Here is a 26,343-nt window from a genome sequence, read left to right as displayed (position 1 = left end):
AAACATGAATCTGTCCCAGTTTTCATTTCCATTTCCTTGCATTGCCTTTTTGCACATTGGTTTAAACTAATGATGCTCTTCAACTCCTCATTGCTTTTGTGGCTCTGGCATTAGTTGAGAAGTTACAGATCTTCCTGATCTACTCTTCAACCTTCTAACCATTTCCTTCTAGCTTGTGTTGAGCTTTCTGACTTGGTATCACTGCTCTTTGCAGGTTAAACAATTACAGGCTTCTTTCCAGCTCACATACAGTATGAAAGGCTTTGCTTAAATGAGAAACCTTAAATACTTACAGCAGACACAAAGTAAACATTCTCTAACTTCAGTAGTTGATTGTTTGAATGTAAGGAAGCATAGCAGAACAAAAGGCTTTCATCTCTGTTCCTTCTCCAAACTATACACATAGGTAGATTCCATGGCAATACCTAACACATAATCTCCTGAGGAAAGTAAAAAGGGTGGTTTACAGACTTAACTCTCCCACGGAGAGTTTCATATACTGTCTGCAAGTATTGAAATTTCAAAAACATTCTGGTTATGTTTTTCCAATTAAAAAAAAAATCAGGGTCTAAAACATCCAGTCTCCGGTGTGATTTTCCAATAGCTGAGACTCTCCTGAAAGTGCAAAGTTTAAAAAAGCTTTAATAATTTCTTATCCTAAAGACCACAACACAGAAGTGGGTGTTCATCTATCCTGGCTGTCATCCTGACTGCCATCCACAGATATTCTCCCTCACCACTGTACACGAGGTCCACTAAATGATATGGAATATTTGACTATCCAAATCAATTTCTATCCTTATTACCACAAACACTAGTCTAGTTCCCATTATAAATGACGAAATGTTCAGTCAATAGGATTAGAACTGAATGCAGCATCTGGGTAGTGACCTCTACATCTTATTTTAAAAAAATCAGGGTAATTCTGAGGTAGCTCTTTCTAATTTAAATCAGCGGGTGTTAATCTGTTGCCCCCAAAACCCAGCAGGACTAATTGTGTTGATTCTTTCTCGCTTAGCTTCTTTTTGAATTTTGTGGACTTGGAGTTTTGCTAATGTTTTAGCTGTTCCCTCATTTTCAGATAAGTCCCATGTCAGAATAGTTTGATATATTAGTGCCAGTAACATGGGTTAAATACAATCAATAAAACCTCGAGGAAACTTCACACATAGTCCCTGGAATTCCAAAGTATGCATGACCATAGCCCAGGAAACCAAATATATTAAAACCTCTACCTGAATTCTAATGGTACAATGCATCATTGTACCATACCAATCAGTGGGTACTAATTAAGAATCTCATTTAATAAAATTTAATTATTTGTGAACTTAGCCTAAAATAGGATGGGTTGCACAAATCAGAAGGTGACAAGATCTTCTTGTGGTGTGGCAACCAGCTGGCTGAGGAAGGTTGTCAACACTTCGCGGGCTGTTATTACAGGGATCTCTGTTCCAGTTTTCTAAAGCTACAGTATGTTACAGCTATTTAAATCAAAGGGAAACTAAAGCCTAAGTTTAAGAATTTTATATCAATGGTATAGGAATACTCAGTGTGGCAAATGATTCACAACATAAAGAAAGCCAACATCAATGTATTTTCATATCAATATAGTGCTCCCAAGGTACTCATAACCTGCAATGGATTCCAACAGTGACAAGCGTGTATTCTGGGGGTGTTGAACATAATTTTCCACTGAATTCTCCCTCCTGGCAAACAATGCCTTTTTTTAGCTTTATGAAATATTTTCATTCCAAACATTTGCCGGATAATTGTCAGCAAGTTAAATTTGGAATACATATGTAAATGTACAAGTTAATCGTAAGTAAGTGTTATATTTGATAAAAGCTTAAGAGAGTTGGGAATGTCAGTGGAGCACTGTGGCAGTCTGGAGTGGTCACTAAGGGTTACAGATCGATGGCACAGGCAACTTGAGGGTCAAGGGGGATTTGGACGTTTGACAAACCAAACAAAATTACTTCAGAAGAATTTTAGAATTTTTAAATGGAAACGTTATTCATCAGTCCAACAATCAAACATCTTTCAATATGCTCAGTGAACTGCATTCAAGAGACCTAGTTAGTAATTATCACAGAGCATTACTTTGTTTTACTTTTTGGTTTCTAACATGACTTAGCCAACATCCAATGAATGTAAAACAAGTTAACTTATGAAAGCCAAAGAGAACGTCAACACAACTGTCCAGAGGATGCTATCAATATGGATACCTCACTTCAAATCACGATACTTCAGAAAATTGATGAAGGCTCAACAAAAGAATAATGTAAATGAAGATACTTAAAACTGAAAACTAAACTAAATATAACATGGGGGGGGGAGTCTTATGGTGTTAAATATTTTGCAGTAACAATATTTAGTTACATCCCCTTACAAAGCATAAGCAATTGGGCAAGTTAAGAAGAATTGCCCAGCAATGAGGTATATTTTGATGGCAAGCATCACAGCTTAGAGTTTTGTTTGATAAGAACAGAGATCAGATAACTGAACACAGATCCAGCTGTCACAAATTCACCAAGGTATGTAAACTGTGAGATACATTGGGTGGATAGAGGTACAAGGTTAGATTTTATTGATACAACAAGCTCTATGCCAGAAAAGCTTATCAGGAGTTCAGACACAGATCTGAAAATCATCCAGGACTTACTGACCTCCATGCCTGAATTCCTAGCACGAAGCTGAATGCCAGGAAAAATAAGCACTTGGATGATACAATTGGTATAAATGTCTATTTCTCCTTGCGGTCAAGGATCTACAGGATCCAATATTCATACTTAAAAAGGGGGTGTGCTAGTTACCCATTTAAAAGCATGTTTGGCTGTTGATGGACCAACAGAGAAATGGAGAGGCTTTTCTGGAGGCGATGGGTGTTAGAGTTCCATAACAATCTTCAACTGTCGAGCTCCTCTCCCAGCAACAGCATCATCCCTGACCATCCTTAGTGCTGTGTAGCTGGTTGAGTTCCCTCCTGATGGAAGTTTCAAGCCTACCAATAAAATATTAATAATGCCCAGACACCAAAAAAGGTTGAGGCATCTTGACTGTTGCGTAGGTCTGATGCTATCTGTTGATCGTCACAGTTGAGCCCATTTGGCACATAAAGCAAACATAACCTCCATGGGCTTATTTTTCCTGGCATTCAGCTTCCTGCTAGGAATTCAGGCATGGAGATCAACAAGTCCTGAATGGTTTTATGATTTGTGCCTGAATCTCCGATAAAATTTTCTGGCATAGAGCTTGTTCTATCAATAATAATTTAACCTTGTTCCTCAGTCAGGACTTACAGGTATTACTGGTTGCTCAGACAAAAATAGGCAGCTATTTGTTGAAGGACTCATCCACAATGGTTCATTCTCCATCCCCCTGGTTGTATAAGCCTCTCCTTAAGTTAACCCAACTAATTGAGACAGTTACACAGCATTAAATACTTCCTACGTGAACCTATTAACAATCATATGATGCAAGGTTGATTTTTACTTTGAAGGAAGGTCAACACAGTTAGTTTTCCATGATTAGCAATGTTAATGGATTCTTGTTCTGAGAAACTGCAGGTTACCTGCAACTATATTGCTCATTGTTAGTTTGACAGGTGAAGAGACCGTCTCCTGTTTGTTGAGGGAGGAATTTCACACCTCTCGGAATTTGACTGAAAGCTAAATGGTCTATTGACATTCTGGAATCTCCTCAGCAAGCAGCTTCATCATAGAGCCTTGGCTCCAGGTGCTGAGTAAAACATCTCAATGATAGCATAGCACATAGCACTGGAACAAAACCCCAAACAAATCAAGTCCATACACCCTCACTTATTTTTCAATAGAGTCAGTGACTAAACCATGAAAAACAGTGGCTGCTATTGACAGCCTTGACATATTTATTGACACCTGGAAGAAGATAACTTTTGGGGATGACAGAAACCCACAACTCTTTAGATACTAGACGATGCTTCGTGGAGACAATATATTTAGATAGAGTTATGGAGTTGTAAGGCACAGACACAGGTCCTTCGGCCTCCCATGTCCACGCCGATCTTTTTGTCCATCTACACTATTCCCAGTTGCCTGTATTAGATCCGTACCTTTCTAAGCCTTATCTATTTAAGTGTCTGTTTCTTAAACATAGTGACTGCATCTGACTCCATCACCTCCACTGGCAGTGAGTTCCAGATGTCAACTACTCTCTGTATAACAAACTTTCCCCTCAAATCCCTTGTGAAGTTCCTTCCACTCACATTTAACCTGTGCCCTTTTGTATTTGATATTCCAACCATGGGAGAAAGACTCTGACCATGAACCCTACCTGTGCCTCTTATAATTTTATATACATCTATCAAGTAACCCCCTCAGCCTCCATTGCTTCAGGAAAAACAAGCCCAGCCTATTCAATCTCTCCCATAACTAAAGTCCTCCAATCCAGGCAACGTCCTGATGAATCACCTCTGCACTCTCTCCAGCACAACCACATCCTTCTTACACTGTGGCAAGCAGAAATGCACACAATACAAGTGTTTTGTAAAGTTGCAACATAACATTCAAACTTTTATATTCTATGCCCAGATCTATGAAGGCAAACATACCAAATGCCTTCTTCATCGTGCTATCTACCTGCATTGCCACTTTCAGCATACTATGGACTTGAACCCCAAGGTCCTTCTGTTAATCAACATTCCTGAGTGCCCCACCATTTATTGTACATTTCCTACTCCAATTTGTCTTCCCAAAATTCATCACCTCACATTTGCCAAGATTGAGTTCCATCTGCCAATGTTCCACCCAACTTTCCATCTGATCCATGGCCTTCTATAGTCTTAGACATCCATCCTCACTATCAACACCACCAAATTTCGTGTCATCTTGTATGTCATTCCTCCCTCATTCACATCCAAGTCATTAATATATATCACAAACAACAAGTGTCCCAGAACCAACCACTGTGGCACACCACTGGTCACAGACTTCCATTCAGAAAAGCATTGTTCCACCACCACTTTCTACCTGTAATCACTGGGCCAATTTTGGATCTAATTAGCCAGCTCACCTTCAACCCCATCTGCCCTATCCTTCTGGACCAGCCTACCATGTGAGACCTTGTCAAATGCCTTACTGTTCTGTATAGACAATGTCTACCACCCTCCCTTCATCAATCTTCTTAGTTACCTTGTCAAAAAAAAACTCAATCAAATTAGTGAGGTAGGTATTTCCTTGCACAAAGCCATACTGACTATCAGCTCCTGCATTTCCAAATGTATATATATTCTATCCATTAGATTTTTCTCCAATGATTTCCCTACTTTTCCTTTGACTGCATTAAACATCACAAGGGCCCCAGTCCATTGTTTACCATCTAATTCGGCATTTGCCCTGATGCTCAACCAATGACTGGTTCGACGCCAACCCATGACAGCCAGTTGGCCCTGCTGGCCAGACCTCCAATTCCCTGGAGGACCAGATTACCTCCCTTCTACCCACAAGGTTTCGATCTCCAGCCAGCTACAACTGACCTACCCCTGAAACCCCTGGGTAGCCACCACTGCCATCAACCCCCAATACCCCCTTTCCCAAATCTCCAATCAGACACCCAGTTACTTGGCTCACCCCTTGCTCCTGACATCCCTCTTCCCCACAGGTCCTGTCCCAGAAGCTATGTTTCCCATTGCATGCTCACAGCACTTGAAGACATGTGTACCACAGTGGTTCAATAGCTCCTAATGCCTTGGGCCTACTGAAATTCACATTGGGAGACCCACAACCAAAATGGTCAATGGTGTATTTTGAAACAACCCTGCAGCATGCTTTTCAAAGTACATAACAATTTCATGCCCTAAGTGCTTGCCTCAATACCTCATTTCTCATTCATCCTGCCACCGGTTTACTCCCACATCTCACAGATTTGCAGTTGGTAGACTGGTCACTGAAAATTGCCCTAGGGTAAGTGAGAGGTAGAATCTGGAGGAAGTGGGGGGGGGGGGGAACGGAGGGGGGGGGGAGTTGATGGGAATGTAGAGAGAATAATGTAAGGGAAAATAAGTAGGCAATGGGATTGCTCTGAGAGCCGGCATTGACTCGATGGGCCAAAATGGTCTCCTCCTATGTCACAAAGAAATAAGGAAATATAGAAGAAAACCTAAGTCATGTTTCACAGCTTACTGTTTTTCATAGAAGTTATAAGTGTGACAAGGAAAGGAACAGTCATGTGGTGATAGGGTAGCACAGGTCAGCATGGAGTACTGGTGATAAAATGGCTGATGCAATCAGTACAAATGGTTAAGTTGGCAAAGGTAATGATATAACTGTGATTAAATCTCAGTTATATCATTACCTGCAATTTAAATCTCCTGTGATGCACCTCACTGTGGAACAGAAAGGATGCAGTCATTTGCACCTCCCCCCTTCCTCCTCCCCCCCCCCCCCCTCCAGCTTTACTGATCTCAGCTCTGCTGAGGAGCCATGGAGTGAAGAACATCCTCACTGGAAGCTGAGAAGAAACCGGAGATTAGTTTGTTTTCACAGAAATCCAAATAGCTTGTATTAAATTGTAATTGGAGCCTCCTGTATGAGGATTTTGCATAATACAATGAGACCTTGGTTTTTAGACATCCTTCACGTGCAGAGTTTAACATATTTCATGCTGGTTTGCACAGTAGTGCAATCCACCAGTGTACGGCCTCCTTCTTCAAGCCCTGACACTGGTGTTTTCTGATGGGTTTATCCAAGTGGCTTTCAATGGCTACAAGTTTTGTTCATTAGTTCATGTTAGTCCAAGGTCAGAAGTGGGAAAGTTTGTTGATGATTCTGCAATGTTCAATTCCATTTGCAACTCATCACGTTCCACTTAGTAAAACCAACATAAATATTTCAGTCTCAACAATATCTGGGTGGGGTTTAAAAATTGGAGACCATCTTTGGATCCAATTCACGTTGATAAGTAATTCTTCCCTAACCTCCTCCACAACCGTCTCCTCCTTTTGACATCTTTGACCAAGATGTGTCACTCCCCTCCAACAGTCACCCCATTCTCTCCTGCCCATCTTTACCCACCCATTCCAACCTCCACCCCACACCCTGTAATATTTTCTTCCTGGCTTCAGTCTTGAAGTTGTTTCCACATAACATTTCATCTGTAATGCTTGGTATATTTTCTACGTTAAGGGCACCATATAAATGAAAGTTGTTTTGTCCTCCACCGAACACAGTGGTCAGGTTACAGCCTTCTAACTTTCTTGTTGATTCCATTTTGATACCCTGCCTTTTGAAAAAAAATGTTATCTAACCTTAAAAGCATTTTAAACATTGTTTGAGCTTAATCCTATTAAAGTGCAATTTGACAAAAGCAGAGGTGTCAAATTTCTCCCTGCACAGCTGGAACCAATTTTATATGTCACCGTGATGACAATTTATAGCATTATTAGGAAACTGTCTAGAGCAGACCACACATAATAATTGTTATGCTGTATAAGTTTTGAAAATCATGGCAGCAAAACTACTGTTGTGACAGGAGGGATACCCTTGAGGATTTTTGTCATTTGCACTTGCTAAGTGATAAACCACCATCATCATCTCCAGAGAACAAACTGTTTTGGCCAATGATAAGGATTGGAAGGTGAATGGGAAGGTCATTGTTCTGAAGGCATCACTTGAACTTAATATTGATGACAGATAACATTGACCTGAAGGATTCAGATGGACTTAGATGTTTCTGTGGATGGATCACATAAAGTTAGCTGGCAAGTGTAGCAAGCGGTTAGTAAGGCAAATGACTTATTGGCCTTTATTGTAAAGGATACGAGTTTAGAAATTGGGAAGTATTGTTAGAATTCTACAGGTTACTGATAAGGGCACACCTGGAGTACTGTGCACAGTGTTGGTCTTGTTTAAGAAAGGATACATTGGCACTGGAGTAATCCAAAAGGGATTCACTGGCTAATTCCAGGGATGAGAGGGTTGTCCTATCATGACTGACCAAGGACATTCGACCTATATTCTTCGGTGTTCAGAAAAATGAGGGGTGACATTATTGACACATATAAGATCCAAACAGAGAGTGACACAGATGTCAAGATATTCCTCTCGTGGGAGAAGCTTGAATGAGGCGACATAGTTAAAAGGTTAGGGAACAGTCCTTTACAACAGAGGTGCATGGAAACAGATTCTTGCAGAGAATTGTGAATCTCTGGAATTATCTACTCCAGGGGGTTGTGGAGGCCAGATCACTTGGGGGTATTTAAAGAGGAAATAGATAATTTTTTGAAAGATGAAGGAATTGAGAGCAATGGGAACCGGCACAGAGGAGGGGCAGATTAGTCATGATCGGACAGAATGGCAGGACAGGATTGAGGGGCCGAGTGGCCTTCTGCTCCTATTTTCTTATGTTCTGAGTTCTTCAATGTGGCTGATGTGTGGTGCACATTGTAAGATAAAAATTTCCCAACAAGGCACATGCGGTTGATCGAAGCATCTTATTTGATAGCAGTAAACTGTGTAAGGTTCCAAATTCACATTGATATAACAAAATTTCTTTAACTGTTACTTTTACTCCTATTTCAGTTTCAGCAGAAGTGCTTGTGGTCCTTGAAGGTTTTAATCCACTAAGTAATGCCTTTCAGCAAAAACAGTTATCTATTCTTTATTCAGATTATACAACTTTTATATTCCCTCAACTAAAGTTTTTAACATAAAATACAGTATTCTTGATGGCTCTTACTTTCCCCCAGGTCCCTTGAATCCTTCTTCAGGCTACTTCAAACAGACCTATTGTCTTTGCTCTAATGCATTAAAAACCTCAAATTAATTCAAGATTCACATTCTCCTGGATTATTGTCTCAAGAGCCCAAAGTCAGCCTAGGTTTACCCTAATGAATACCCTGGGCTTCCCTGATGTACTGTAGCCTGCAACTGGCTCTTGGATCATTAGTTCAGTTTTACCTGACAGATCTTTCAGGCTCCAGACAACATTAACTCATCACCCCAAAGATCTGCCCCGGCCAAGCAAAGCCACCCACACCGTCATCTATTATTTCCATTTGACAGCATGACTTCATCAACCATAATGTTACTGAGATACTATCTCATGACAGTGGGAAACTATTAGCACAAAAAAAATTAGCTCTAATGTAATTTTACCTCAGGGTTCGCTGATTACTGCTGCTCTGAAGATATATTTGTAAGGTAGCTAATATTCCACATAGAGATAGGAATTGTCTCTTTATGAAACTTACCTTCCAATATTGCTGTCTTACATTGTGCTAAGATTTTAGAATGCAAAATCCTGCAGATTAAAATGGTTTAGAAAGCAAGTTGTCCAAAACAAAATATGTTAGTTTAAAAAAAAGTGATAATTTTTCTATGTACCTTGATTTTAAGAGAGACTTCAAAATTAACAATTTTAACAATGGATTTTTTCTTTTTTTCTGTCATTACAAGGGGAAATGTGCTTTTAAAAGGGTTCATATTAGAAGAAATATGTAAAGATATCTGTTTGGTATGGCAACTGCTCTGCAGGGGACCGCAAGAAACTGCAGAGTTGTGGACACAGCTTAGCACATCACAGAAACCAGCCTCCCCTCCATGGACTCTTGTCTATAATTCACACTGCCTTGGTAAAGCAGTCAGCATAATCAAAGACCCCATCCACCTGGGTTATTCTCTCTTCTCCCCTCTCCCATCAGACAGAAGATACAAAAGCCTGAAAGCACGTACCACCAGACTCAAGGGCAGCTTCTATCCTGCTGTTATAAGACTATTGAATGGTTCCCTAGTATGATAAGATGAATTCTTGACCTCACAATCTACCTCATCATGATGTTGCACCTTATTGTCTATCTGCACTGCACTTTCTCTGTAACTCCGACACTTTATTCTGCATTCTGTTATTGCTTTTTCTTTTACTACCTCAATGCACTGTGTAATGAATTGATCTGTATGAATGGTATGCAAGACAAGTTTTTCACTGTACCTCGGTACATTTGATAATAATAAACCAATTCCAATTCCAGTTCCAATTTAATTTAGGGCCTCTGAATTGGGAAGTTGTTACCTCAGTTCCCACCTCAGAATTAGTGAAACTTTCTATCCACTCATCTTGCCAACCTTTCTGCCCAACACATCCACAAGAGGCTAGAGCACACCAAACTCTTCCCTATCTTGCACAGCACTGGACAATCATCACCCTCCTTTCTGCACTTCACAGGAACATCTGTGCTCTTGCTCACAATGCGTTGCATCCTGGCCTCATTGTGGATGACTGCATTGACATCCTGGCGTTTGACAAAAACCTGACTCATCGCTTCCTCTTCACATCTTGTTTAATACACAGGATACTTAATTCCATCTCTCTAATATTACTGTTTCAGCCCCATCTACAGCAAATACCTTCACTCCTACCTCATTCTGACCCTCATTCTTGTAAATGCATATGTAGAAGACTAGGGTGTTCATTCAGTACCGAGGAGCATTCCCTGCCTCAGACAACACCACCAAGAAATGTTATTAGTGTTCTATTTTTACTATTCATTTGACCTTGCCTTTTGCAAATTGTTAATGTCTTTGTTTAAATAATAAGAGTGACAACATTTAAAAAGTCGACAGGCTGTGTATTACTTTGGGAGCTCACCACAGGATTTAGAGGTCTAATGTAATTTTACATCAGAATTCACTGATTGCTGCTGCTCTTAAGATATATTTGTAAGGTAGCTAATATTCCATAAAGGGAGAGAAATTGTCTCTTTATGAAACTTACCTTCCAATATCACTGTTTCAAATTGTGCTGAGACTTTAAAATGCCAAATCCTGCAAATCAAATTGTCTTATAAAGCAAGTTCTCAAAAACAGAATGTTAGTAAAAGAATACTGAACACATAGCTAAATGTAATACACAAAATAGCCCTTGTTGAACACAATACTTGAGAGTAAGACTGAGATTAAGGTTAATCATTTAGTTTACTGTAGACTACATGGATAAATAAGAATGCCAATTCATCAAGAAACCATGACCAAAGGCAAATGATAGATAATCTCTTTAAGTGTACTCACAGGGGTAATTGAATTGTCAACACCACTCTCGTTGATCAAACGCTGGCCTTGCAATCCCACCTCAGAGATCTTATTCACATACAGTAAACCAACGTCCTTGAAGTATCTCTGGGAAAAGATCAGTTAAAGAACCTTAGTTAAATATGGTAAAACTAGTCAGTGCCACTATATATTTTGGGTAGCTTCACTTCACTCAAGCATACACGGTTTAACAGTGACGCTAACATTCAAAGTGCCCAGCAGAATCGACTTTGATTCAACCAACTTCCTGGTAACATGCTGAAAAGGAGATAAGTTACAGGATATTATAAATACATCCCAACACTGAAGGGTTCTTTTATCATCTTCCTGTCACTTTGTTTCCGGTCTATGGACGGGCTGTGTCAGGAGCGTGTTGATTAGTGGTGGACTGCTCACTGGGTGGTTGCACATTCCAGCACTTCTAATCAGGACCATGACCAGGGTTTCCCAAGATGCATTCCCCTTGAGCACTGTTCTCCATCCAAGTTCCACATGCATTCCAGTAACTGGAGGCCAGAAATTTACATTTGCCCTGTGACTTTTTTTTTCCAAAGTTAAAGTACCTGGAAGATATTTACATTACTTTCCTGCAGAAAGTACTTGAATGTAGAAAGTCAACTTATTATTTTAGAATTTTCCATATTAAGGAAAATTATATTCTCCATTCTTGGGCGCATAGAAGTTTCGAGCTCAGGAAGGTCATTGGGCCCATACATCCGTGCTGACTTTTTGCTGGAACAAATCCAAACTATCCCAATTCCCTACTCTCTCTCCCCTTGGTGTGGTATTCTCCTTTTCTTCAGCTGATTATCCAACTGAGACACACTAAATGCTCTACCCGAACTACTTCTTGTACCAAAGTATTCTGTGCTTCAGTAAAATGGAGACACAAGGGATTCTGCCAGTGCTGGAATCTGGAGCAACACACACAAAATGCTGGAGGTACTTACCAGGTCAGGCAGCATCTGTGGAGGGAAATAAACAGTCAACATTTCGAGTCAAGACCCTTCATCAGGACTGGAAAGGAAGAGGGCAGAAGCCAGAATAAGAAGGTCGGGGGAGGAGCACAGGCTGACAGGTGATAGCTGAGTCCAGGTGAGAGGGGGAAGGTAGGTGGGGGAGGGGGGGTGAAAGGGAGTGTTGTAAGAAGCTGAGAGATGATAGGTGGAAGAGGCAAAGGGCTGAAGGAGGAAGAGTCTGGTAGGAAAGGACAGTAGACCTTAGAAAAAAGAGAAGGTGGGGAATAGATGGGCAGGTCATGAGGACGGGGGCAGGGAAAGAGAAGGGCTGAGAGGGCCACAGGAATGAGGGAAAACAAAGGAGGGGGAGAAAAAAAAGAGGATGTAGGGAAAAGAGGGGAGGGGTTACTGGAAGTTAGAGAAATCCATGTTGGGGCCATCAGGTTGAAGACTACCAAGACGAAAAATGAGGTGTTGCTCCTCCAACTTGCATCGGGCCTCAAAGTGGCAGTAGAGGAGGCCATGGATGGACATGTCAGTATGGGAGTGGGATGTGGAATTGAAGTGGTTGGCCAGTGGGAGATCCTGGATTTTATGGTGGATGGAGTGAAGGTGCTCGACGAAGCGGTCACCCAATCTGCGTTGGATCTCACAGATGTACAGGAGGCCGTACTGGGAGCACCGGATGCAATAAATGACACCCTCAGACTCACAGGTGAAGCGCTGCCTCACCTGGAAGGACTGTCTAGGGTCCTGAGTGGTGGTGAGGGAGGAGGTATAGGGACAGATGTAACACTTTGCACGGTTACAGGGATAAGTGCCTGGAGGATCATCAGTGGGGAGGGACGAGTGGACAAGGGAGTCGCAAAGAGAGCGATCTGGGTGAGTGGGGTGGGTTAGTAAGTTTGCAGATGAGATGAAGGTTGGGGGTGTTGTGGATAGTTTGGAGGGCTGTCAGAGGTTACAGAGGGACATAGATAGGATGCAGAGTTGGGCTGAGAAGTGGCAGATGCAGTTCAACCCAGATAAGTGTGGTGGTTCATTTCGGTAGGTCAAATATGTTGGCGGAATATCGTCTTAATGGTAGGACTCTTGGCAGTGTGGAGGATCAGAAGGATCTTGGGGTTCGAGTCCATAGGACGCTCAAAGTGGCTGCGCAGGTTGACTCTGTGGTTAAGAAGGCATATGGTGTATTGTCCTTCATCAATCGGGGAATTGAATTTAGGAGCCGTGAGGTATTGTTGCAGCTATATAGGTCCCTGGTCAGACCCCATTTGGAGTACTGTGCTCAGTTCTGGTCACCTCACTACAGGAAAGATGTGGAAGCCATGGAGATGGTGCAGAGGAGATTTACAAGGATGCTTCCTGGGATGCGGAGCATGCCTTATGAAAGTAGGTTGAGGGAACTCGGCCTTTTCTCCTTGGAGAGACGGAGGATGAGGGGGGACCTGATAGAGGTGTATAAGATGATGAGAGGTATTGATAGGGTAGATAGTCAGAGGCTTTTCCCCAGGGCTGAATTGATGGCCACAAGAGGACATAGGTTTAAGGTGCTGGGGAGTAGATATAGAGGAGATGTTAGGGGTAAGTTTTTTACTCAGAGAGTGGTGAGTGCGTGGAATGGGCTGCCGGAGATGGTGGTGGAGACTGATAAGTTAGGGTCTTTCAAGAGACTGTTAGATAGGTACATGGAGCTGAGTAAAATAGAGGGCTATGGGTAAGCCTAGTAATTTCTAGGGTAGGGACATGTTCGGCACAGCTTTGTGGGCCGAAGGGCCTGAATTGTGCTGTAATTGTTCTATGTTCTATGATCCCTTTCTAGTCCTAATGAAGGGTCTTGGCCTGAAACATCGACTATTAATTTCCCTCCATAGATGTTGCCTGACCTGCTGAGTTCCTCCTGCATTTTGTGTGTGTTCCTGTGCTTCAGTAAAATTTGTAGCATTATTTGTTCTTCCACCCCAACAGTAGAGGTTCAGCACAAGACATTATTTAATCAATTCCAATTAAATTCAGTTAAAAAGACAGAACTTGAGACCTGCAATTTTTTGAACGATGTCTGTGAGTCATCATGTCGGTAAAGGTACAGGGATGTCCAATGTCTGTATTTGTGGTGAAAGGTTGCAGGACTATCACATACATTTCCCTCGACTAAAGCAAGGTTTGCTGAAATGGATGCGCCAGAGGATTACCCTTGGGAAAAAATATTTACATGAACATTTTTCTTTAGAAGCTTTGCATTTTCATTATCTAAATGATTCCCTCTATATGTTGAGGGAGTAGCATTTTAGTTAACTATCGGCTTCTAGATTATAATTAAGATAACAGAAAATGCTTGCCTTCATATTATAATTTCAGAAACAATGGCTGTTTAATTATTCAATTAATTTGTTAATCTGTTATTTGTTCTCAAAGTAATTTATTGTATTGAAATACATTTATGGGCATGACAAAGCTTAGTTGGTGCAGCTAAATAAAATGGAGATTAAATGTTAAAATATAACATACAGGAATCTGCAAAACATTAGCCCTTTCAAAACCATAATTTTGCAAGATTGCAGCAGACTCCCTAATCTGTAGAATGTTTGTGATTCTGTCCTTGCATCACAAACAGAAATGGAGCTTTGAAGTCTCGTTATTGACTAGTCCAAATATTTAGCAAATCTTTTCAGTTGTTTATCTACAAGTTAGTGCAGAGATTCATAACTACTACAATTTGTTTTTATTGCACAACCAGGACATCCAGATTTGAAGACTTTACTACAAGCACTAGTACAAGCAATTAGAAAATTTATGAGAGGTACATGCAGACAAAATGGCCGAATATACAAAGGCACTTTCGTTTTGGCAAGTGAGGAAGTTGTCAAACACGAAGGTCTCTTATTCTCTTGGAGAGAGGAGGATTCACAGTAAAATTTATTCTGGTGGCCTTCAAGTACATCAAAATAATTGCTCACTTTGAAGAAGTTCAGTTATGGAGGTGTTGGGCGGAGAAAGAAGATAATTTCAAAATTGGGGAATGATTAAAAAGAATATCCTTTTTTTACTTTATATAATCCTGGTTTTGTGAATAGATTTCATATAATAAGGTTTTCAAGCCCAGATGGAAACTTATTAGCCCACAATATTTAAATGAAATTCCTTACAACACTTCCCTGGTAGAATATTTTCCTACAGACATTTATTTTATTGTTTTTCCTTGACCTACAGATTAACATGGAGGAGAAACCATGCAAGTGAATTGCATTTATTTTCTACTTTTAACCAGTCTACTACTAATTTCTCCAAATTTTACCTAAACTAGCTGAAGGATATCTTATAACCTTGAAATGTGTAAGATATCTAGGTATCTGAAATAGGGATATACAAAATATGAAAATGCTGTTTTCTTGGAATGATCAATTAACATATCAAACAATAATCCAAAAACTTCATTTGGTCCTGAAGGCACAGATTCTGGGATTATGAAATATCTGTGCATTTAGGCATACCAAACATCAGTCAATTTGAAATTCTGCCCTTGTTGCACATTCGTGTGTCAGTAACTAAAAACTTCTCCCAGTGAGTGTAGTGTCTTGATCAGGTATTGTTGTAGTTAAACATTGACTATTTATGATATATACCAGTAAATAAATCTCTCAGAAGAGTCTAATGCACTTTACCTAGTCCATACCTGTTCCATTTGTTAACCATAGTTGGTAGTACATTATACACTGTGATATCATACTGACTTCTCACAGATATCTTAAAGAGTCCAACAGACATGCATAACATGTTGGGAGACTATTCTGGTCACTTTTTCAAGGTTTGTTACCTTCTAAGAAGTGGAAATCTATCTATCTATAGATATTTCAAAATGCTTTGTGCATTATATGACAATTGCAGTGGCAATGGAGCTTTTCGAAGATCAAACTTCTATAACGGAATTGAAAATGTTATGGGAACAATATCCAGATTATGCTGTAACCCACCTAAAAAATAGAGTGGAGCATCAAAGATTACAACACAAATCCCAATTTTTCAGAGGAATAGATTCAGAAAATTCCTGCTGCTGATTTAGAGCCTCACGCAATGGAAACATAGATCAAGAATTCAGGCACTGACAAGGGGAAAGTTCTGCACCAGATTCCTGAATTGTGCCCCGTGGAGCAAGTATTTGTAAAATCTACCATTTGTGTTCATGGGAACAGTAATGCATTCCACAAAATTTCAAGAGGCCACGCAGAAGGTTTAGACCTATTTTCCCATTCATTTATGTACATCATATTGCTGACACTGGCAGCACATGATAGTCTGATTTAGGACAAATGAGCTTCCAGCACTAAAAGTTGCTTTGCCCTTTCTATACCTTCAGAGAGGTTCACAAGCTTGAAATGGGACCATCCAGTGAATGGTTGTCCATTCACATTCCAGTCACAGATGCCAGCTGCTGGTCAAGATGTAGGCTCTATCTACAAATATACATTCATTCTTGCCTGGTTGTTCATCTTAGCAGACAGCTAGATAGGGCATTTGTGGGTATCTTGATGATTTGAGATGTAAATGCATAGGATGGAGATAAGGTTCTTAAATTGAGGTCAGGCAAGTTTACGTGAAGATCAACATATCCCACTGAGCATTGGGTAAACCCGGGCTTGTCATCAAGCTGATTTTCCATAAAATGTAATGACAAAGCTAAGTGGTGGAAGAGTATTGCATCCCAGGACTCTCAGGCTAAAATCAGATCAAGCCCACACTCTGGGAAGTGATTTCAACTATCAATGGGTTTCTAGTCAGGAAATCCTTGCCTCAGTTGGTTTCCCACCTACCCATGAAAACTTGAAGCCATATAGTGGTTTTTAATTGGGCAGCGCCGTGGCACAGCTAGTAGAGATTCTGCCTTACTGGTCCAGTGACTTGGGTTCAATTCTGACCTCTGACACTGTCCTTGTGAAGTTTGCATGTTCTCCCTGTGACTCTAGTTTCCTTCCACATGCCAAAAATGAGCAATGGGTAGCTTAATTGGCCACTGTCAATTGCCCCCAGTATGTAGGTAAGCAGAGTCATAGCATCGTACAGCACAGAAAGATGCTCTTCTCCCCATGGAAACATGGGGAGAATAGTTTATTGGGAAAATTAGTGGGAATGTGATTGCTCTGTGACTCGATGGACCAAAGTGGTCTCCTTTTTTGTGGTAAGGAAATATGGGACCGTTGGCCCGTATTAACTCACCACCACTCTGCATCTTTCCTGGGAAAGGCGGGGAGCAGATACTAGGTAATTAGATTGCCAAAGATTCTCTATCAGCTTCAGGGCAATGTGGAGAAGGTCTCACAGCAGGAAAGGAGAGGGGGAGGTGGGGGGCAGTTTAGGGCAGACGAGGCCTTACTTTTCCTTGTGGGATCTGATGGAGCTCTCGTCCTTGCCCAAAGATAGTACCTATCTTAAGAACCTCTTTAGTCTAGAAAGGATCTTCAGACTGGAACTGGACTTTTCTGCTGAGGCCAATTAAAATTCTTAACAGCATCCAATCACACCATGAGACTCCAATTAACGTGGATCAGTCAATTGATTGCAATCATCTGTGATACTGGAAACAGTAGAACCTAGGCAATTTTCTAATAATAAGACTGTGGCATCTTACCTGGACTCCTGCTCAGTTTCCATTGGCTGAAATCAACACATACCCTCAGTCCAACTAAGTCAATTTGCACTGGCAAACTAATTCTGTAAGAACAGCCTTTGAAGTTAGAGATAACTAGCACAGTTTTCTGAATTTTAGGCGTACAGTGTGCCAAAACTCAGGAAATGCATAAGGCCCCTTCACTACAACCCAGAAACCTTGGCATTAGGAAATAATATATTGGCTTCAACAAGGTTTTAAGCTCTCAATCCTATTTTGTACATGCATCAACATTTCCTTTTACTATTTTTGAGTCACATACAACATTAATCCAAACAACAATATAAGCTGAATGGAGCCAAAAATAACCTATTACTGAGCATGAGTTCCCATGTATGTCAATGCAGCAGTGTTGTTGAAATGGCAATAACTGCTCTTGGAAAAGTTTTGGGAAAAACTAATGATACCATCTTCACATAGTATTCAGTTTTGTAAGCAACTCCTGAGGTACCTGGGTGCAAGGTATGGCAGAATCTCTGTATCTGTATGCATGTGTGTGTCGTGACTGGTCTGGCCTCCACCAACATCGCCAAATATGGAAAAGGTGCTTATTTCTGGAATGAAAACATTTGATAGACATAGTGCCCAAGCAGCTCAGCTTTCATAAATTAAAGCAGAGCTTAACAAATCACATTGTTCAGATTCATTATTCATTGATCATTGTAATTTTACTATGGGTTTAAATGTGGTACTAGCCCTCTGGGATCATGTCAGAAGCATCAAAAATAGCATAGATTTGACTCCAAGTGCAAAAAGAGGGCATAAGGGTTTTACTTTTGTTGCAGTGACATTATTTAAAATTTTGATCTTCACTTCAAGTAAGGACAAGTGAAAGAGTCCAGTCTGGTTCCAGGCTGTTGATTCCTCCTTCAAGCTGCTCTCAAAATATTGTTGCAATAGATCAATGCCTGTTGCTTAGGCTAAGGGCACTTATAAAGGTTGCTTGTCTGAACTCTGCCACTATTGTTTAATCTGACGTCCATGAATACCAGCACACAGCAGATAGACAGGCTATTTGCAGTTTTACTTTATGCTTCTCTCTGCAACATAATACTTCAAAATTGAAACTTAACACATATTATTGGGTCATGTGTAGAAAATTCTCTCCATTACACTTGCAGATGTTTAGAGTTGTGGGGGGGGGGGGGGTGGGTAGAGTTTTGTTTTTAGCACCCAAGAGTTGAAAGATCATGAGGGAAGACTATAGAAAATGATCTAGTAACCTTAAGCAAATCTCTCCAGCAAACTGACCATTTTACCCAGGTAGTGCACAAAACCTAGGGAAATCTCTACCACAGAATCTCATTAGAAATCTGAAAAAACTCAGGAGCTCCAGCTATTCAATAGAAAATTCACTGACTTCTTGTCACAGTATATACAGAAACTTGTTTTTGAGGTCCATGAAATAATTACTAAAAATCAGCAGAAGCAAGCTACCAAATTTATAAAACCTATTCTCATTAGGAGAGAATCCTTATCAAGAGCACAGATCCAATCAGTGACCCTTTTATATGCCACACACATGACAATTTGTGGTTTAGAATGGTTCCATCAGCCAAAACCCAATTAGTTCCCTAAGTGACGCAGTCCAGTCAGGCTCTGCACAAGCATTTCAATCCTTACTAAAGCTGACCTAATCACTTGGGCTACATGAGCATGTTACAAGAGAAGATAACCAATCCATTCTTAAAGCTAACAGCTTAAGTCAATTGCCAATGATGGGATGTGCACCAGAAAATAGATTTGGCATCAAAACATATTTTTAAAAATCAAGGAACTTAGCTTAATACCCACTGTTGAACAAGACTACAATGTAAAACATTGTAAAACCGGAGTAACACTCTACCCAATTTTTTCACTGTTTTACAAAGGTTATAAGCTACAGCTGGGAAGAAAAGGCCCAACATGAATGGAATTGCAACTTTCAAGTAAAGCCCTGGCTTTTTGTTTTAAACTTTGAGTTTCTGGAAATGTGTTATGAAACTCCCTGGGAAAATTGACCAGTGTCTGTTGCTGCATCCCTATCATTAGTGTGCACTGAAACATTTCTCACAAGCTGTATACTGGTTGCTTTTTTAAAATTGGTGGATGTTGCACTTTCTGTTAAATTGGACCAGCTGTCTTCTTCAAATATTACAGATGAATTTAGTAATTCTCTGATACCAGTACTTGATAACCACAACTGAATAAAATCAGGCCATTTAGTTTTGATTTGACTTCAATCCAAATTTAATACTGATTTATTTCAGATAATCTTTTTAAGAAACAACAAGATTTGATGCCAAATGTATTTTCTGATGTACGTGCCCACACTGGCAATTGATTTAAGCTGTCAGTTTCAAGGATAAATTAGTTATCATCTCTCGTAACATCCATCTTTAGTCTATTTATTTCTCACTTTTTTGCTTCCTCCAGTTATTTTATGTTGAGTTTCATTTTCTCCAATTCTACAGCAAAGGAAAAAGTAGGTCTACTTTGAAGATGCAGTCAATGTTGTGCCCAGAATAGGAAGTGAAATTGGTGAAGTCGCTATCTCTTGGGTACAAAATATCTCCAATCTGTTCTGCGGAACACTAGGACCATTGTACTAGCTCATTATATAGGAAACTAACTTCTTGAACTCAGTTCATAGTGCATGCCCTGAAAAACATTCGTAGAAGATGAGCATGCTTTTTATTTTTTGCTCACAGATTGTGGAAGTCACTGGCATTTATTATACATCCCTAATTGTCCCTGAGAGAAACAGTTAAATCAACCACAGTAGTAGGTCTGGATTGACATTTACACTGACCGTGTAAAGGTAGCAGATTACCTGCTCTGTGAACCAGAACAACAGCCCATTTGCATCATGTTTATCATTACCGGGACTAAATAAACCTAGATTTTTAAAAAGAACTGCTAATTATTTTAAATTCCTCAACTACCAATGTGGGATTAGAATTGTCTCCAAATTAGTGGCTGTTATCCAGGAATTGAACCACTATAGTACCTGAAGTGCACTGAATGACACACTTTCACAAAAAGACTCTCTTGAAAATGACCCTCTTCCACTTACATCCACAGTACACTCCAATGCAACTGATGACTCAATTACCCTTTAAGTCTAGTCCTTATTGATCCATGGATGACCATGGCATTAACTTTGTACACAGCAAGGTCCTATAATTGATAAAATTAATTGACATTTGGTCTGCTGTGCTACCATTGGCTGAGGAAGAAATGCCAGCATGGTCACAAGGAGAACCACTTCCTCCTCATTGACTATTGCCATGAGATTCATATCTTGGATACAGCTTCAAACTAATATTCCATTTCCAATGATGAACATCCTGGCAAAGACGTAGCAGCTTTAGTTATGTAATAAGGTCTTACAGCATGGCTTGATCTACACAACCATCTGAAGTTGGCAATGACTCAGTTATAAACTTACACCTTTGGGAAAAGCTGTTACATAGAAGATAGATGCCTCTCACTGTCAATTGAAACCCTATCATAGTTATAGTTTTTTAATGTGTATAATTGATTAAGTGGGATCTTTTGAAGTGCTTTATAATGTCATGTCAATGAGTGAAATTCATTCCAGCCTATATTTTGTTGCTAATTTGACAACAATTTGCCTCTGTATGATATCCCTATGCTGGAAAATATTTCTGACCACTTTATGATAAGGAGACAGAGTTAAAGTCTAGACCAAGCAAGGGGAAAGGAGTGTGGTATGGGAGGTATGGGTGGAGAATCAAAGGCATGGACGAGGACAATTGTTTTATGAAGTGAGATTCCCAGGTTCAGGGGTCCAGATAAAAACACAGCTAGCTTTTCAGTAGTCAAGTATTTGCAAGAACATCCCCTGAACACACTCTAGTCAAAATATATACTGATATTGGGACCAAATCAGGATCTTTGGATAGAGATTAGTTCCACACATATTACTGAAGAACTAGCAAGTTTTTCTGACATACTCATTTTCTTTTCATACCCAATCATAGGACGTAGAAATTGTTGGCTGAGCCAGCATTTATCCTTAGTTGTCCTTGAACCCAGGGGCAGTGATGCTGCTATATCTGGAGTCAAATATTAGCCAGGCAGTATAAGGGAAACAGATTTCCTTGTTGAAGTGACATTATAGAACCAAATGGGATTTAACAACAGTCTGGTGTTTATGTGAGTGCCACTAAAGATACAGGTTTTCTCAAAAATATCTGATTTAGTTAATTAATTTGTATTTAAATGGCTGAGCATGCACACTTAGACCTCTGGGTAACTGGTCCAGTAACAGAACCAGAAATCTATGGTTCTGGTTTCACTCACTGCCCTCCTCCCCTCCACTCATACATTTCCCAGGACTATAAAAGAAATTAATTTGTAACCCTACTGTCATGCTGGGTCCTTCAAACAAATTTGCTGGACAAGTATGTTGCAGAAGATCTGGCAGTTCAGATCTTCGGAGAAAGAAAGTAAACTGCCGACTACAGAGGTATGTGGGACTTTGTAAACAAAATGTCAAGCACCACTTTAAATATCATGCATCTGCAATGGAGCTTTTTTCCATAAATGTACGTCTGTGCTGTCAGAAAGGGGAAGAGATGATGTTTATTCTCCCCGGCCAGTTATATATTTAGCACTCCGCATGCTTTTTCTCCAGTTAAAGGCAACATTTCCTAACTTCATAACCACAGAACCAGCTCAATAATAAAGAATACAGTGGAACTTGGATAACAATATAGCTGGTACAAGCATAGACTTTATCCAAATATGGAATTCTCTGTGTCATTCCCATTTACGCCCATTATAGAGTGTTTTAGGGGGTTGACCTATTTTCAGCAAGTGGGAAAATTGATCAAGCATGCTTTCAAGAATTTAATATACATGTTTTGTTGGTGTAAGCACAAATGTTTATCTTGACTCATCTGTAACTAGATTTCATCCTGCTTTGGCTGAGAATGCAAAAAAGACTTGGGGAAATTGTTCAGGGTTACCAGTGGGTGAACCAAGTCCTCTTTACATTGCAGATAGAGCATGTGATGTTCAACTCCAGATAATAGCATTTCCATCCAGCAGCTGCAGAGTGATTTCACAAGCTTACACTGCAGGCAGTAACCTTAGCCATTCATCGTGCAAATCAGTAAACCATGAGTTGTGTGAATAGATACTGCTCAGCACTTTCCCCCCACATCCTCATCACCCCATCCATCACCCATATTATCAATTGAAAATAAACAGTTGGTGAATGTAACATTTAATTATTTCACATGCATTGTATCAACATTCACAAATTGTGTGAATGTTTATCCATCACTAAGTGAACACACAAATCAAATTGATCGGAATGCAAACCGTGCAATAATGTGAAGCAAAAGCAATGTATTAGCATTATGATTCATGCATTTCTTCACGCTGCATTACTCCAGAATTAGATCATTATTTTCATTTAAAGAATGAGTTAGGAAAACTATTGCTCCAAGCATAGCATTTTTTGGTAAATGACCTCTCATTTATCAAGATTCAACTGTATGCTCAAACATTGAAATCTGGGCCATGAAGTGCTCTTGTATGAATTCCCACATTAAAGGATTCATTATTCCAACAACTTCAGTGGAGAAAGAAGCCAGCAAAGTGTACTTGCTTTCACTGTTATACTGAAGAGTTATTTGAGGAAGAATTACCATGCAGTATTTCCCACATCTTATTGTGAGCTCTGGGAACAGGCCATATTGCACCTTGCGGATGAGATGCTAAATTAAGCTCCAAAGGAGTGTTCAGGAGTATGAGTTGAAGAAGGGCAAGGAGTTCTCTTGGAGCTTCCATTAATATTTCTCCCTCAACCAACACTCCTCTAATAGATTAACTGGTCATTTGCTGTTGGAGGGATTTGCTGTTATTAACTTGAAACATTATCTCTGTTTCTCTCTCCGTTAATGCTACCTGATATTATGAGTATTTTAAACATTCTTTTTCTATTTACTGTCTCCACTGGCTGCCATTTTCACCAACGGTACAGTAACTCCATTTCAAATCCGAGATGAGAAAGATATAATGAATGCAAGTTTCTTCATTCTCTCTTGCCATCATAAATGATCAAGTCAGAAAATCACTGGAGACAGCAGCACATTAAAAAGAGCTTTACAGATATCAATTGGACTGTAGAACACAAGAATAGAAGATGTAGGGGCAGGAGTAGGCCATGTGGTACCTCATGATCACACTGGCATTTCACAAGTTTATGGTTAATCTTCTAACTCAACTCCACTTTCCTGTACAGTCCTTGCCAACGTTCCTTCCAGAAGATTCCAACAATCTGTCAGTTCCAGCCTTGAATACATTCAGTGTCTGACTAACCACGGCTCTCTTGGGTATAGAAATCCAAACATTCAAAATATTTGGTGAAGAAGTTCTTCTTGGCCTCAATCCTATAATATGTGACTCTTTATCCTGAGGTCCTGCCCTTTATTTCTGGACTCCTGTCACACTCATTCAAAACCTTATATACAGTTCAATGAGATCTTCTGAAGTGAATCTTAGGCCTACTTTAACCAATCTTTTCTTGTTAGACAATTCAGCAAACAACCAAGTAAACCTTTCTTGCTCTACTTCCAAGCCAAGTATGTCATCCATGAGATAAGGAGACCAAAACTGGAAATGGTATTCCAGGTGTGGTTATATCCAAATCCTATACAATCATTCCTTCACTTGTACTCCTTGCAATAAAGGTCAACATGTTGTTTGCCTTCCCAACTCCTTTCTGTCCACTAACTGTCTGCGGTTCACGTGTCAAACCATCCACATCCCTCTAAGTGTAAATGTTAACCAATTGTTTAACATACAAACATATTCATTTATTTTGTGCTTCCTACCAAAGTAAATAACCTCACACTTCTCCATATTAAACTCCATCTGCCACTTTCTTTCCCACTCAATGAACCAATTCATATCCCTTTGGATGGTTAATCCCAGTTACAAGTTCTCCTGCCTGAGCTTCTGAAGAATACATGCTTGATTTCATTATTCTCTTGCTTTTGACATATGAATGCTCTCATGATCCAACTTTCATTGCCAACAGTAGTTTGGGGGACTTCCAACACCCAAATTTAACAAAAAACCACAAAGAGATAATTCAAAATTTACTCTCCCATATTCCTGAATTCTTGATCATAGGTCATCCCAAAGCTTACTGAGATACATTGAAATTTAGAGACTGTTCTAATTTAGGAAACTCAGCAGCTAATTAACAATCATCATGTCCTATGTACACCAACATGATAATGATCTGATAATCTATCACAGTGATAAAACATTGGCCCAATCACCAAGAATAATTCCTGTTCTTTTTTACATCTACCTGAAAAGATGATGGGGATTTGGTTAAAGACCCATCAAAAGGACAGCACTCCCATGGTTTAGCACTCACTCAATACTCCAGTAGGGTTTTAGCTTGGATTTTTATGCCAGAGAATCTGGAGCAGAGTTTGGATACAGCAACTTGTGACTGAGAGGTAAAAGTGCACCCAGGTGAGATCCCATTGATGCTAAAACCTATGTTGGCATTTTCTGTGTTAGAGCAATTCTGTATGATCTGTAGTGGATCCTCTAACTCACCATGAGCAATGCCAATAAGGCAGTGAATGTAAAACATTATAAAATTCATCTTCTTTCAGTGCACTTAATTCAATCAGTGCCATCTTATTGAAGTTAAAAGATGAAAGAGAGGCTTGTGTTCAAAAAAGAGAAAATTACTACTCAAAACTAACATATACATTTAATTAGATGCCCTCTCTTTCATCTATAATGCTGAGCTTTGGATATCACAACTGGCAAACCACTTGATATGAATCTCTGGAATGCTTCTTCCTGTAATTATGATCATTCATGGTTCATAAACAAATCTGAGAAAGAATTATGTGTAACATATGATGGATATGTTTGCATACTTTTAAATATGAATTTATCACCAAAATACATAATGATAAAGGTATTGAAAGTCTCCAGTTATGGTCATTCTATCCAGGATTTTAACACATTCAGAGAAAGCCAATCATTTTTCTGCACATAGGCTCAATTCTGGCCTATTTTCACTTTAATTCTTCTTTGCTCCTCTAAAAAGTCTGACTATACAAAGCAGCTCATGTCCATCAGCAGGCTGGTACTGTTTCAAATATCTTACAGCTTGCATACAAGACTAGTTTAGGACAATTTCCAATTGGGGTTGATGGCATTCTGCAAAATCGGAATCATCCTCTGATTTGGAAATCTGCGAGGTTAAGTCTCAATCCAGAGACTTTAGTGTAGGTCCAAGTTTACACACAGGTGTGGTACAGAGAAAGGGCTGCAACATCTAATGAGCGTATTTCAGGCAATGTTTGAAATCATGACCCTGTCAGCTCTCTCTGGTAGGTACAGAAGATCCCACGGCAATATATCATGAAAGAGTTCCTGTAATACAGTTAATCCCCACTGCCTCTTGATCTGTCAAGTCTTTGAAGTTGTCAGTCTGCTTGTCCAAACATCCAGCACTGGAATGCAGAAAACCCCTCTAACTAAATGCTGGGACAGCTGAAGTTATCACCTCCAATACTGCTACAAACTTTGTTCTCTTGTCATCTACCCAATCCCTCTACCTAACAGCAACCAGAAGATAGACTGTATGCAATCTTGTTATCACATTTGA

At 39.8% G+C, this 26,343-nt stretch overlaps 1 protein-coding gene across 5 annotated transcripts in view; it reads right to left on the bottom strand.

Moving 5' to 3' along the window:
- LOC127580360 (non-muscle caldesmon-like) overlaps window positions 1–26,343 on the bottom strand; it is a 186,350-nt gene that overhangs the window by 127,658 nt on the left and 32,349 nt on the right. For 3 of the 5 annotated variants that reach the window (XM_052033708.1, XM_052033711.1, XM_052033713.1), the window contains exon 2: window positions 11,040–11,147. The gene's annotated coding sequence lies outside the window, so the exon portion shown is untranslated. Of the gene's footprint in view, window positions 1–11,039; window positions 11,148–14,057; window positions 14,213–26,343 lie in introns of all 5 variants that reach the window. The other 2 variants (XM_052033710.1, XM_052033709.1) reach the window with 1 other exon arrangement.

The sequence above is a fragment of the Pristis pectinata genome, chromosome 19 (assembly GCF_009764475.1).
Source record: "Pristis pectinata isolate sPriPec2 chromosome 19, sPriPec2.1.pri, whole genome shotgun sequence".
NCBI classification, from domain to species: domain Eukaryota; kingdom Metazoa; phylum Chordata; class Chondrichthyes; order Rhinopristiformes; family Pristidae; genus Pristis; species Pristis pectinata.
Note: the sequence above shows the minus strand (reverse complement) of the source record. Positions and strands in the feature narration are given on the sequence as shown.